Source organism: Leucopleurus acutus (genome assembly GCF_964270905.1).
Source record: "Leucopleurus acutus genome assembly, chromosome: 7".
Lineage (NCBI taxonomy): Eukaryota > Metazoa > Chordata > Mammalia > Artiodactyla > Delphinidae > Leucopleurus > Leucopleurus acutus.
Window position 1 is genome coordinate 9,521,995 of NC_139150.1, and position 15,213 is coordinate 9,537,207.

Here is a 15,213-nt window from a genome sequence, read left to right on the forward strand (position 1 = left end):
CGGCTGCCTCTATCACAGAACATGTCCCTGACCCAGACCTTCCTCCCTCTGACCCACCCCTCAGTCCCCAAGGCTCAGTCACTCCACCTTCTCATCACAAACCCTGACATCTCTCTGCCGCGTCCCCAAAGCCCTTCTCCAGGGTCTCCTGAGTCACCCTCATAGTGAGCTGGGGCCTGAATTCAACCCCAGACTAAGCAGCGTGGAACCTAGAGCAAATCACAACATCTCCCTGAGCCTCAGTTTCCTCCTCTGTGAAATGGGGATCACTGGGTTGCACAGAAAGAAAATTCAGGTTGAATGAGCTTAAGTTAAAGGGGGATTTTATCAGAAGGATGCTGCAGTCAAGGACATCATGGCTTTGCAGGATGCAATGTGAAATATCCAGGCCACAGGTGGGAGGGACAGAGCCAGGCCCAGGGGCAGCTGGACCGGAGGTGAGGAGGGCGGCAGGACTCTTTCTTCATCTCTCTCAGAACAGGGATTTCACTCTCTTCGTTTGTCTGGCTTTTGTCCAGAGTAGAAAATATGGCTGACAATTAGCCTTCTAGTTCTACATTTAGAGTTTTACCTTTTAACTTCATTAAAATTAAGAGCTCCTGGTCATCAAGGCACCTTTAAGAGAGTAAAAAGGCAGAATATATAAAGAACACCTAGAAAGCAATAAGAAAAGAGCAGACAACCCATTTTTTTTTTAATGGCCAGAAGCCTTGAACAGGTCCTTCACAGAAAAGGGTATCCAAAGATGAGAAGGCCTAGAAAAGCTGTTAACGTCACTGATATCATTAGTCCCCAGGAAAATTCAAAGTGATACACGCCGCCCCTGCCCAGATGGCTAAAATTAAAAGAACTGGCAATGTCACAATGTAGAGAAACTTGAACTCTCCGAGACTGCTGAGAGGAGCAGAGAGCAGTAGGGCCACTTTGGGAAACAGTGTGGCAGCAGCTACTAAAGCTAGAGAGAGAGAGACGGACAGAACCAAGGAATTCCACTCCTGGCATATACGCAAGAGAATGAGTAGCCCTCCAGAAAACAGGCCCAAGAAGGATCACGACAGCAGGGTTCATGATAGCCCCAATCTGGAGACAGCACAAATGTCTACGAAAAAGAGAATGAATTAGCAAATTATGGCCAGTTCACACAATGGACTCCTACACAGCAATGAAAAGGGACAAACTACTGCAACATGCAACAACTTGGATAATTTTCTAAGCATAAGATTGGACAAAAGGAGCCAGATGTAGAACACATGCTATTTGATTCTTGCACAAAGTCCAAAAAGAGCAAAACTGGTCAATGGTGATAGTCTGTGGGGAGGTATTGACTAGAAAGAGGAATGAGGGAGCCTGCTACAGAGCTTGTTCTGGAGGATGGTGACATGGGTGTGACATGAGTAGGATTTCAGCCAGCTGTCCACTTCAGATGTGTGCCCCAAACGGAATGCAAGTTAAATTAGATAAGAAAGAAAAGCAACTCTTATCCTTCAGCCATCAAAGGTCTCTGTCTCTCATGCCCCAGTTCAAAAATCCCAGGAAAGGGAGTCATTGGCCCAACCCAATGGTGCTTGGGGTCAAGACCATGGAACAACATGGCAGCCCCATAGGATGGAGTTGGGGGAGGAGAAGCCATGTAGATGGAGGTGCTGCTTCCAGAACAGGGAGGGGAGGGGAAGAAAGACCAAAGCACAGCTGTCTACTCCTTTGTTTCTCTGCGCCTTCCTTTCCCCATCTGCAAAGTGGAAACAACAGTGCTTCCTGCCACAAAGGGTTGAGATGAGGATTCAAGAGATAACTGGCCTCAACAGCCACTACTTGACACAGGGTCCCCTTCCCTTTGTCCCTCTGCCCCACCCAGCCCTGCTCCCTGGCCACCCCTGCCCCTCTGTTCCTCCCACCTTCAGCTCCCCTTCTCTGCCCTCTGTGATCCCCAAAGTGAGGCCCCATCACCATATAATTTCAAATTACTTGTAGCTTTAGTTAATTAAATGTAAAATCATTGGAATAAAATTATACCTTCATTAGAAATTAACTCCCATTTCAGGCCTGGGATAATGACCGCGCTCTCTCCCCTCTTCTTCCAAACCACACACAAAATGGTCAGTTAAACTGAATGGGAAAAGTTTAACGACTGCACGGCAATCAAGCTTATTATTATTTAAGCACGAGCTATTACCATGTGCAATGAGGTATCCGCCAGTAAATTATCTTTGAAAGAGTCAGTCCTTGTCTGAGCACAGACAGGCTGAGGGATGCTGCCGGGGAGGCCGTGCCGGTGAGCGGCCCAGGCCTGGGGAGGAGGCGGTGGTCCCATCCCTCTTGCTGGTGGTCCCATCCCTCTGGTCCCATCCCTCTTGCTGACCCAGAACCTGCTCTCGGGACCCTCCGCCCAGTCTCGGGGCCTCGGTCAGGATCTCAGGGTCACTGTGAAGGGAGCATGGGGGCCTCTATCTGACTCTCCAGCCCACTGTAAGGGGTGGGTGCTCTGCCACAGGACAGAGACTGGGGCCCAAGAGGGGTCCCTGAAAACTAGGAAGAGGGCGGAGAAGGGAGAAATGGGGTGTATAGGGCAGGGAGGGGGCTGGAACGAGGCAGAGAGAGACGGAGAGACAGAGAGAGGAAGAGGAAGAACCTCCGAGTGACATGAGGAGGAGGTTGCGACGGAAACTAGGACATAGGGGGGCAGTCAGAGAACCATGGGGTGACACCTAGAGCAAACAGGGCGGAAACAAATGAACAGAGAGCAGAGGAACCAAGAAGGCCCACGAGAAATATGAATCCAGGGCAGGGGTGCGTGTTTACCGAGACTGCTGTTTGCTGGGCGCCTAGAGGCTCGGGCCACTCTCTCCCGTAGAGAGACCGCTGTCGCAGTCTGCTGGGGACTGAGGGATTTGCAAGATGGGGGACTTTGGGTGCTAAATTCAGCAACATCTCGGGAGAACCAGGACAAGTTGGTCACCCTGCTCTCAGATCCTTACAGCAACCGGTACTATAATCCCCACTTCACAGGTGAAGAACTGAGGCTCAGGGGGGTGAAGCCATTCGCCCAAGACCGTGGAGACAGATAAGAGAGGAAAAGACATGAAGACTCAAAGACAAAGTGTCTCCCACCTCCGGGTCTGTCTAAACGCCCGCCTTCCCCCACCTCCCCCCAGCCTCCCCGCTGCCCTAGACACCTTCTCCTCTCTCTGCTCTCCTCCTGAGTGCTGAGGACCCGTTTCTGTCCCCTGTCTCTGTCCTCTGACAGAGTATCCCCTTACCACGGGCTGGATGGAGGAGTGGGCTGGGGGGTCAGGGAGACGCCACACCTGGATCTCAGTGGCAGGTGGGTGGGACACACGTGCACAGGAGGCTCTCAGGTCCTCAGACCCCCACCCCAGACTGCAGGCAACAGCCAGAATCCTCCTCTCGGGGGCCTTTCGGGGCCCACTGAGCAGGGTTGAAGTCTAAGTTCTAGCTTCAACTCACTGGATGACCTTGGAAGTTTTCTTAACCTCATTTGTAAAACGGGGTGATAATGGTCCCCACGTCACAGGGTTGTTGTAGGGTTTGATGAGACTGGGTGAGTAAGTGCCCTGAGCAGAGGCTGGCACTGAGCAGCTGTCCTGGGGAAGAGGCCCCACCCCCAGGGAGGACAGCAGTCCCTCTCCTGGGCATGATCTCCTCTCCCGGCACCCTCAGTGAGCCTCTTGGCCCCAGACAGGGCAACAGGGTGAGCTGGCATGGGACTCAATCTGGAGCAAGGCGACAAGCGACCACAGAGCGGGGACAACAGCAGCCTGTCTCTGGGACCCCTTTGCCCCCATAAAATAAAGATCCTCATTTTGCATCTTTCCAGAAATCCAAATGCACACCCTCTTCACACAGCCAATGCTCGATAATAAATTTTTATGGAGTGAAAATATAAATGAATGTGTACGTTAACCAGAAGGTCGCTACTTTCCAGGCAGCCACTGGGAACAGGCGCCATGCCACCCTCAGGGAAACCCGACCTGCCATAAACTTCTCATCCAAGTTCCCCTGCAGACAGACTCCCTTGAAAGTCACCTCCATCTCTCCCACAGGTCAGGCCGAGATTTAGAGATAGGGGCCGCGTGTGTGCCTACATCTGCTATCTGACCGTGAGTGATGGGAGACACACTCCCGGGACATGTTTACTGTCACCCCGCACCCCAGCCCTCGCTCTCCGCCGCGCCGTCCCCTGAAAATTCACGGCCCGGCTCCCACTGGCAAATGACTGATACGGCCTTCACGGCGGGACCCGCTGGTCACTTGTCTCAAGGAGACTGGGAAGGAAATTCAGGCACAATATAAATGGGGCCTGTGGCAGCCTCAAACACCTTGGAAAATTCCCCAGCCTGGACATCGCACCGATTTTAAGTAATAAAACTACAGAGAGATTACATGGCCGCCTGACAGCCTGCAACGGACGGCCGCCTGCATGAACTTTTTACCTTCGGGATGGGGACAGAGAGAAGGGGAAGGAAAAAAAGAGGAAAGAGCCGTCCGGCGAGCCAGCTGCTTCCTTACTCTGGCTCAAAAGCCACTGCCGAGATGCAGGCAGGAGCTGCACTGGATGCATCCCCAACTCAGATACCCGGAGGGACTGTATCCTCTCCAGGGGACCTCGGCCTCCATTTCCCCATCTGGCAAATGGGAATATTCGTGACCCATTTGTTAGTTCTCCAAAATCCAGAAACAGCCCTAAAATAAACCTTTCTAGCACTAGAAATGTAATCCTTGCTTTCATTCATTAATTTATTCTTTGATTCAACAAGAATTTGTCCTGGTGTCAGTTTAGCAGTGGGCATGGAGGTAGGGGGGTGACAGCATGGGGAGATGTGAGGCAATGTCCAGGAAACAACTGAATGACCACTCATCAGCCTTGTGACCTTGGGCACATCACTCCAGCCCCTAGAGCCTCAGTTTCCTCATCGCATAAAATGGGGACTGTCTCCAAGTCCTTCTCTCTACAGCTGGAGAGTACTTATGCAAATCTGGGAGCCCACCCTAAAGACCCAGAGTTCCCAAGCTGGGCGTGAAACCATGAACCTATCCGGACTGGAGGGCACAGAGAACCCATCTCTATCTCTTGGGTCCAGGAGCCCATCACTGACACAGTCAGCCTGGAGCGGGAAGGGGGACATGGGATGAACGTTAACTGCCAATGGTTCACCCCAGGGACCGAGAGAAGGTCCTGGAGACAGAGGAGGCCCCCCACTCACATGCTGGGTGATCACCCCAGAGATGGAACCCATTTCAGCTTGCCCCCCAGCCCCTCCCCCAGACGTAGATAAGAGCAGACGAGAGAGGGGAGCACCCATTCCCTCCACTCTCCTCCACGTGGATGTGGGGCGTTTGGCTTTTTCCTCCCAAAGTCCAAGGGAATCTTTCTTCCAGCCCAGGTACCTGCAAGGAGTGGAAACTGGCTTTTCCAGCCCAGCACTTGGCCACTGCACTGGCCTGTCCCTGTGCCCACGGAGCCCAGGCAAACGGCTCACTGGCCAAGATGCCAGGGTCACTAGGACCACCTTCTGAGTGCCCAGGCCCCCAGGCTCCATGCCTGGCTGCAGCAGGTGCCCACAGCCCCATAGCTGAATGTCACCAGGGAAGACAAGTTTGAGGGCCACCAGTTGCAAGGAGCCACACAGCAGGAGGCCACAGCTGGGGGCTGGCCTCAAGATGTGGCTAAATCACGGGGTGGGGGGGGAAGGGGACCAGCAAGGCCTGGGGGGCAGGACAGGAGGGTCCCCTCCCTCCCCAGGGAGAACCTTGTGGATGGGCATCCACCCACGGACAAGTTACATCAGCAGATAGAACCCTACAAAAGGCTACGTGAGTCCCGCCTCCCCAGGCCAACATGGGGGCCAGACGCTGTGAGAGTGGGGGGCTTGGGAAGAGCCCACTGCCGACCCCAGTGGTTGGGGAGAGGACAGGCCTCGAACACAAAGTGGTCTTGGAGTTTGAAACAACACCGGACCAAGTCTTGGGTACCAGCATGAGCCAGTCTTAATAACCCAGAGTGGAAAGTTATGGAATGCGACTGAGATGTCGTTTATGGACTCGCCACCCAGCAGGCAGGGAGAGGAGGTTCAGAGAGAACAGAGTGGTGGCAGTTACTGGAAAAATAAAACCATTTCATGTTTATACCCCTAATGAGTAGAGATGCCTCTAAACTGGTTACACTTGATTTTTTTTTCTTTATGCTTTTCTGTATTTTCTAATTTTCCTGCAATGAACATGTATTACTTGGGTAATCGAGAAATAATAAAAGCTTAAAAAGAGTCAGGTGATGAGAGTCCGTGGGTCCCTGAGGACCACGCAGCCACGGGTTCCCAGGCATGCATTCCGCTGTCCCAGGGAGCCCCAGGGGAGGGGTCGGGGAGCTGAGGGTAAAACAGATATTCTGCAGCTGAGGCCCCCAGAAGAGGCTGGGAGGAAGGAAACCCAGGCATCTCTTGCTTCTGTATCTGTCAGCTCCCATGTGTTCAGGGCAAGGTCAGTGAGAGCCCTGAGCACTGCCACCAGTGGAGGGCCGAGCTAAGAGTGAACCTCTGTGCTCAGTTTGGGGCCACGGTACCAGGGAGGCTCTGCGTCCGGAGCCGGGTTCAAATCCTGACTCCACCCTCACCAGCTGGGGAAGCCAGGTGTCCCCTCATACGGCAAAGCAAAAATTATACGAGGAGGTGTTTGGCCCCGAGGAGCGATCTACCCCTTTCCCAGAGCCCACTCTTATTCTGGTAGGAATTGAAGTAAATGGGGGGTACACCAGGGACAGTGGGACCCTCAGCTGGCGGGCCCAGGCCACATGTCTGGAGTCACAACAGTCTGGGTCCTGATGAACTGCCCCGGTCAGCGTGAGGTCGGGCACTGAATTGGGTAATGAGAAAGGGGTCGCTGAGGCCTCAGACACAGGCTGAGCTCTGAATCCCAGCTCCCAGGGCTGTGTGACCCTGGGGAGCAACTTTCTCTCTCTGGCCCTCATCTTCCCCATCTGTCAAATGGGGATAACAAGAGTGGTACCTGTGGCAGATTGCATTATTGGCTCCAACTCGGTAGTGACTCTCGCTAAAGAGGCAGGACACTGTTCTCCACCTGTGACTTTGAGCTTGGCCCCACGTGACTTGCTTTGGCAACAGAAGGAGGGAGGAGAGAAGGAAGCCACTCTGGGGCCAAGACCTCAAAAGGCCTTGGGCATTTCCAGTTGCTCTGTGGCTCTGCCATCCACGAGAAGAATAAGCGCAGGCTGGGAGCTGGTCCCGGGAAGAGGACGGAGCATGTGGAGCACAGCTACTTGTCCCAGTCGAGCCCAGACAAGACCAGCTAACTCCCAAGTCACCCTCTGATCTGTGAGAATAAATGACTGCTGTTTTGAAGCGACTGAGTTTTGGGGTGGTTTGTTATGCAGCAACTTTGTGGTAATCGCTGAATGATACATTTTCACAAAGAGTCAATGTGAGGATTCAGTGAAACAATGCCTGGTGCATAGTAAATGCTCACTAAACATTCAGCTGCTCATATTAATATTGTTATCCTTGTCATTACTATTATCATCCACTGGGGGGCCAGAGGTCAGGAGATGAGAGCTCACAGAATCCCCGCATTCATCACATCTCCCCAGAGACGGCTCCAAGAGACAAGTGCCCCCCACCCAGGTGGCTGCTTTTATTGCACTTTTGAAAAATCCATTCCAGTTAGACGGTGGGACTGTGGCTCCTGCTGCCCCAGACGGGGTGAGACAAGCAGGGCTCAGGCCCCCCAGGCAGGGGCTTAAGCATTCTATAATAATCATATTTCTTATGAAGCTTTAGTTTCACTTCCCTCAAATTAAGTCTCAGCAATAAAGCAATCGATTCCCTCTCCCTGGGAAACAGTGTTGAATTCAACCCAGCACCGGCTGGGCTCTCGGCGCCTCTCCACAGGAGCCTCCCTCTCCCAACCTGGAGGTGGCAGTTTGGGGGCCCTGGCTGGTGGTCAGCTGACCCCGAGGACCTTGGGGAGTTTTCAGTCCAGTCGCTGCTCTGTCTCCATGCCTCTAGGCCAGTTTCAGGAGCATCCAGCCAGGTGCGCTGGGTACCTGGAGGGGCAGGACGTCACAGAGGAAGGGGCTCACGCTCACATTCCCTGTTCCACATCAGGGCACCCAGCCAGGAGGGCCCTACATGACTTTAAGAACCTGAAGAACCAAGATGCCACAGTCCCAGCTTTGGTAGCAAACCGTGGTGCAGGGAATCAGCAGCGTAGATGGGAAAGGCATGTGAGAGAAGGAGGAAACTTTTCTCCTCACTCTGCAGCCCCCCATCTTAATCCTCCACTCCCCCCATCTCCAGGGAAAGACCAGAGAGGCTGGTTGGTTTCACCCTCTGCTTCCCCAGCCCACTTTTCTCTAAGAAGATGCCTAAGCAAAGTAAAGTGGCTGATGGGTCCCAAAGCAGAGAAGCCCTTCTCCTCCCAGGTCCCACCCAGGATGCCCACTCTCAGCAGCCTCTTGTGAGAACAGGAAGCCAGAGGAGGTCACATCAGGGCAGAGTGAGTGCCCCGGGAGGAGTAGCCATGCCCTGCGCGCTCAGGAAAAGGCTTGGAGTCAGGGCCTGGGGTAAGGTAAGAGAGGGACTTGCCACGGATGCAAAATTTAAGGGGGCGCCAAAAACTCAATGATCAACAGAAATAGTATTTTTTTTTCATTTTGTGGCTGCACCGTGCGGCATGTGGGAACTTAGGTCCCCAACCAGGGATCGAACCCTGGCCTCCTGCAGTGGAAGCGCAGAGTCTTAACCACCGGACCACCAGGGAAGTCCCAGAAATAGTATTCTTAAAACTCAGAATGAATACAGAAAACCCATGACCAACAAAATATCAACTTTGAAATAAAGACTGGCTGCTATCTCTTTGTTTTAGGAACCTGTGTTATTGCGCGCTGGGAGGGGTTGATTCTAACCAGCCTGGGTCCCCCGCAGGGCAGGTGTGTGACGCTTGGCAATGGTGTGCAGACAGAGCGGGCTACGTGGCTTTTACATATAGTCATGGTCTTCGTTTCTTTTTTTTTTTAAGTCTTTATTGAATTTGTTACAACGTTGCTTCTGTTTTATGTTTCGTTTTTTGGCCACAAGGCATGTAGGATCTTAGCTCCCCAACCAGGGATGACCAGGGATCGAACACGCACCCCCTGCATTGGAAGGCAAAGTCTTAACCACTGGACCACCAGGGAAGTCCCTAGTCATGGTCTTTGATGGTGGAGTTTGTATGAATCTTTTCCACTTGATTTAAAATATGGTGGGGGGGGGGCTTCCCTGGTGGCGCAGTGGTTGAGAATCTGCCTGCTAATGCAGGGGACACGGGTTCGAGCCCTGGTCTGGGAGGATCCCATATTGCCGCGGAGCAACTAGGCCCGTGAGCCACAACTACTGAGCCTGCGCGTCTGAAGCCTGTGCTCCGCAACAAGAGAGGCCACGATAGTGAGAGGCCCGCACACTGCGATGAAGAGTGGCCCCCGCTTGCCACAACTAGAGAAAGCCCTCGCACAGAAATGAAGACCCAACACAGTAAAAATTAATTAATTAATTAATTAACTCCTACCCCCAACATCTTCTTAAAAAAAAAATTAAATAAATAAATAAATTAAATTAAATATGGGGGGTATGCTGATAGATGTGTATGGGGCACAGGATTTTTCCCTTTGCCGCAGTCTCCTCCAATATGACTCACATGCTGGGAGGGGAGCCCAGGAGAGACAGCGACACAAGGAGAAACCAGGAGGAGCCAGGCAGGCGAGGGCTTTGTGTAAGCTCTGGAGCTTAGCACCAACTCCAAGAAGAGGGCAGAGGACAAACAAAAGCATTAACGTGACGCATTGTTCAACTGAAGTGAGAAATCCCCAATTTGGCCAACTCTGCCTGGATTACATTTTTGGCATCAGGAAGATGGGGTCTTGCGGTTCAAAACGAAAGTATTAGGGAAAATAAAGAAATCAAAGTTGCTGACGCTCATTAAGCACTGCCTCTACCCGGCCCAGTCTATGAGCTCTGCACACAGTATCTCATTTAAAAGCCCACAGCCCCCTGTGAGAAAGGAGCACTCACCATCTCCATTTTCCAAGGGAATGCCTAGGTCATAACCCAGAGAGGTTAAGACACTTGCTTAAGGTCACACAGCCTGGAAGGGGTGAAACCAGGGTTTAATGTCAAGACCCCATCCTTAACCTCTTTTCCATGTGGCTTCAAGTGATGTCTTTGGTCACCTGAGTTTGTGGCTGTGAAATGCATCCCTACTTCACAAGCCCAGGTGGGGGACCCAGAGGTGCAGCCCTGTCTGATGACAGAAACAAACAAGAAAACAGATGATTTTAGTGATAATACGGTACAGATTGTGACCTCGGAGAGAGGGAAGGAGAGGGATCGTATCATTACAAACTGCACCAAGGCCTCTAACGACATAGGACAGGGTGCTGGGAGAGCACATGAGGGGTCCAGACCCAAAGATGGGACCAGAGGCAGAGAACAGGTAATGGGAGGTGAGAGCTGAGGTGCCAGTGGCCCAGGCAGGGGCACCATGAGGACCTTGTCTACCCTGTGAAGGATGGTCAAGTAAACCAGTGGCCAAGCTGCACACGGCCAGCAGGGCTCTGCTACCCAGCTCTGATCCAGAGGGGTCCCTCCAAGGACAGAAGGGCCTCCTGGACCATTTGGGGTAACATGTCCTTGTGTGTGTGGACTTAGAGTGCCTGAGCCCCACTGGACAAACCTACCCTCTCTGTCTCTCTGTGGGGCCTCTTGCCATCCACGCTGCCTCCTGCCGGCTGCAAGGTCACCCGGAAGTCATCAGAAAGCTCCTGGGGATGCAGACCCCGCTTGTCCAGATCTGCTCATCACCCGCTTCCCAGGGTCTCATACACTGCAGGCAGGAGGGCAGAGAGGGGTGTCCGAGGACGGGCAGCTGAAGGGGGCTCACAGCAGCCCAGAAACTGCGGCCCCCATGTAAGAGGCCATCAGACTCCCGGCCCCAGACAGGGCCTCCCGTCCCTGCTGGAACTGAACCAACCCCATGGCCACTGTGAGGGGCTCTCCAAGCCAAAGATGTGAGTGCGTTAATTAATGAATTAGCCATTTAATTAACATAATTAGGCCTCATTATTTTCCTTGTATCTATCGCCAATTTTCGGGCAATTAAAGTGAACGCTGGTGGAGAACGGAGGATCTGGGTTGTCACTGCGGGCATAGGATGGAACTGCGAGGCCTGGCGTGACCCTCAGGTCACCAGCCCAGCCTAGAGGGAGGGGGCAGGGGACAAGGAGACTCGTGTGAGCACACGCACACACGCAAACACCCCCCCACAAGGCGCAGCGTCCCTGAATCTGGGTTTGCAGATCACTCTCCATTCATGTATTGAGCTCCTACTATGTGCCAGCCTCCGTGCCAGGACACAGTTGGACCAGGACAGGCAACCTCCCTCCCGGGGGATGGAGGGAAGTTGTTGGGGAGTGCCAGGGTCAGCCCCCCAGTGAGCCTTTGCAGTAGACCATCTTTCCCTAGCTGTGTGACCTAAGGCAAGTTCCTTAGCCTCTCTGAGCGGTTTCCTTAGCTGTCAGATGGGTATAAAGTTGATATCCACCCCACAGCATTATTGTGAGGATCCAGAGAGACGCTGCACACCAAGCCCCTGGCACATAGGCGGTACCCAATCAAGGTCGTCCTGGTGCCCTTCCCTCCCTCCCCTCCTCCCTCGAATCCATCAGTTTCCAGACACATGGTTCACTCTTTACACACTGGGTTATTCCATGGCTGCTTGTAGCGCTGCTGAGTCTCTCCCCCACTGAGTCCACCTCACCACGTCTCCACTTGCAAGTTCTATTCTCAACACCACTTTGCAGGAAACTGAGGCTGAGAGGAGCTACATTTCGTGTCCAAGAGCACAGTTGGTTATGGCAGAACAGGACTCAAAGCCAGCTCAGTCTGCCTCCAAAATGGGGCAGGCCCTACTAGGTCCAACCCTCTACTAGAACAAGACTGGCAAAGCCATCTGCTCTGGGGAGGTTATATTCTAGTGAGGCAGACACATGATTAACCCAAAACAAATATAACACGTGATATGATGCTGTACTTAGGGTTCTGAAGACCAAGGAAGCAAATAATAACAATAGAGGGAAAGGAGATGAAGGGCGTTGGGTGAGAGCCTTCAGGACCAGTGTCCAGGGAAGGCTCTAAGGAGCTGGTTCTGAGAGAGGAAGCAGGGATCAGCTGGTGCAAAGGCCCTGAGGCAGCCCTCAGCCCGCTAGACGGAGGAGATGGGGTGGAGAAACAGGTAGGCTGGATCACGAGAGGCTAGTAGGATGCGGCAGGGATTTGGATTTTGTTGGGATTGGAAGGTTTGAGCTGAGAAGCGACCTGACAAAAGTTTAGAAAGATCCCTGGTTGCCAAGTGGACACAAGACGGTAGGGAGGCGAGGGTGGGGTCAGGGCTCAGCTACAAGGTCGACACACTGGTCCGAGCAGAGGCGTGTCTTAGCCGGGGGTCTTAGCCCTGAGCCTGGACCTGAACGCCCAGGAGCCAGAGAAGACAAGGGCTCCCAGGATGTGGCTGCCGGGCTCACTGACACCCGAGAAGGAGCCAGTAAAGGATCCTGGAAAAGAACAGCCAGTGAGACGAAGAAAAACTAGGAGAGAGGCACCCCGGAAGCCAACTGAAGAGAAGGCTTTGAGGAGGAACGTGTAGCCAAGCGCATCAAATGCAAATGAAGGCATTTGCTAATGAAGGCATTTGCTGCTCACTGGTGGCAGGTCGCAGGTTTCAGGGCAGGGCTGGACAGCCTGTGAGCAGAGAGTAGAGGAGAGACCTGGGCTGCAGGCAGCAGAGAGTGAAGACAACTCTCCTGGCACTTTGCTTCAAGGGAGCAGGGAAGTGGGTGTTAGTGGGAGAACAAGGGCCCCAGGAGGGTTTGTTTACTAGACGGGAGGTGTCACAACATGTCTGGGGCTGTTAGATGTCCAACCCCAGTAAATAAGACCCATGGTTTGGAGGATGTAAACTGTTCAATTTTTCTAATTTGTATTTTCAAAACATCCCCTTGTATACCTTTTTTCTTTTTTAACTGCATTTTACCCAACTAATCATTCCAACTTGGTACATCACCTGACTGGGGACACTTGCAACCCTCAGCTCAGGGGTCCCAGCTTGATCTGATGTCCCTCAAAGTTCCCTGCATTTTACCAGGAAAAATACGAAACATAGGTCCAAACCCTTGCAAGCTCATGATCTTTTTTTTTTTTGCATTTTTGCCTTGTAAATTTTTATTTAGCACAAGTCTTAATATTTTTTAATGAGTGTGCCAACCTAGGGGGAAGAAATATGTCATGCATTTGAGACACAGGTGAAGATCCCAGACTGTCAAAGTGGTCCATCAGCCACCCCAGCATAGAGTCTGACATCAGGCATCAATCATGAAGGCAAAGAAACAAAAATAAAGGATAAGAACAAAATTCTGGAAATGTAACATAAGAGGTTGCGTGTAAAAGGTAAGCGCAATTTAGGATTTCATGACATTCGTTAGTTTTCAGCAAGCTGAACTGTTTTCCTTAAAAGGTTCAACCTTCACACGTGAGACTGTTTTTTTTAAGTATAGGTGCTGTAAAATATTATATAAGTTACAGGTGTACAATGCAGTGATTCACAATGTTTAAAGGTTATGCTCCATTTATAGATATTATACAATATTGGCTATATGTCCCGTGTTGTACAATATATCCTTGTAGCTTATTTTATACCTAGTAGTTTGTACCTCTTACTCTCCTAACTTTATGTTGCCCCTCCCTCCTTCCCTCTCCCCACTTGTAACCACTAGTTTGTTCTCTATATCTGTGAGTCTGTTTCTTTTTTGTTATATTCACTAGTTTGTTGTATTTTTTAGATTCCACATATAAGTGACATTATACAGTATTAGTCTTTCTCTGGCTGACTTATTTCACTTAGCCTAATACCTTCAAGTCCATCCATGTTGCTACAAATGGCAAGATTCCATCCTTTTTTATGGCTGAGTAGTATTCCATTGTGTGTGTGTGTGTGTGTGTGTGTGTGTGTGTGTGTGTGTGTGTGTGTGTGTGTATGCCACACCTTCTTTATCCATTTATCTGTTGATGGACATTTAGGTTGCTTCCCTGTCTTGGGTATTGTAAATAGTGCTGCTATGAATATTGGGGTGCATGTATCTTTCAAATTAGTATTTTTGTTGTTTTTGGATATATACACAGGAGTGAAATTGCTGGGTCATATGGTAGACTTTTGTTTGTTTTTAAGGTCGCATTATTTTTTCGGTATACTTTCTATTTCGGCATAACACACATATGGAAAAAATGCACAGATCTTAAGTGTTCAGCTCAAAGAGTTTGAACAGAGTCAACACGGCCAGGAAACCAGCACTGAGACAGACATCGATTGAGAAGCACATCCCCACCCTTTGAGGACTGGTGAACACCAAGGGTAGCCACCATCCTGCCTTCCAGTGCCGTAGAGGTTTCCATAAACGGACTCACAGAGGCTGCATCGCTGGGGTCCAGCTGCTTCTCTCACACGTGACGTTCATTCCTGATGCTGCATGTACAGCACACCACGCTACACAGTGTCCCCTGAGTGAATATCCATATTTTTTCCTTCATTCTATTACAAACAGGCATTCAGTCCAGTGTGGGGATTAACCTGGACAGCATCGCTCTGGGCATTCTCAAATCTGTCTCTTGGCGTGTGTGCTTTTAGGAACATATTTGTACAAAAGTTGAGAGCCTCTGTACTGAGGAAGCACTACATGTTAATATTCTCAAAACTCACACCCTAAAGTAGCGTTAGGCCTGCCAGTCCATAGCCCAGGGTTTGGGATTCTCACTCATTTGCTTTTCTAGTGTTTCTTATTTCTCTTGAAAGCAGTAGCTTCGACTGGGGACGATATTGCCCCTCGTCCCCAGGGGACACTTGGTAAAGTCTAGAGACATTTTTGATTGTCACAACTGGGGTAGCTAGTGGCATCTAGTGGGTAGAGGCCAGGGATGCTGTTAAACATCTACAACGTACAAGGCAACCGTCCACAACAAAGAATGATCCGCTCCAAATGTCAGTAGTGCTGAGGTTGAGAAACCCTGTTTTGAAGGAATAAACGGTTCACGATGCCTAAATAAGGTCGAAACCAAATTGATGGTGTTGGCAATTTCAACTCCCAAAATTATCCCGGGAGTA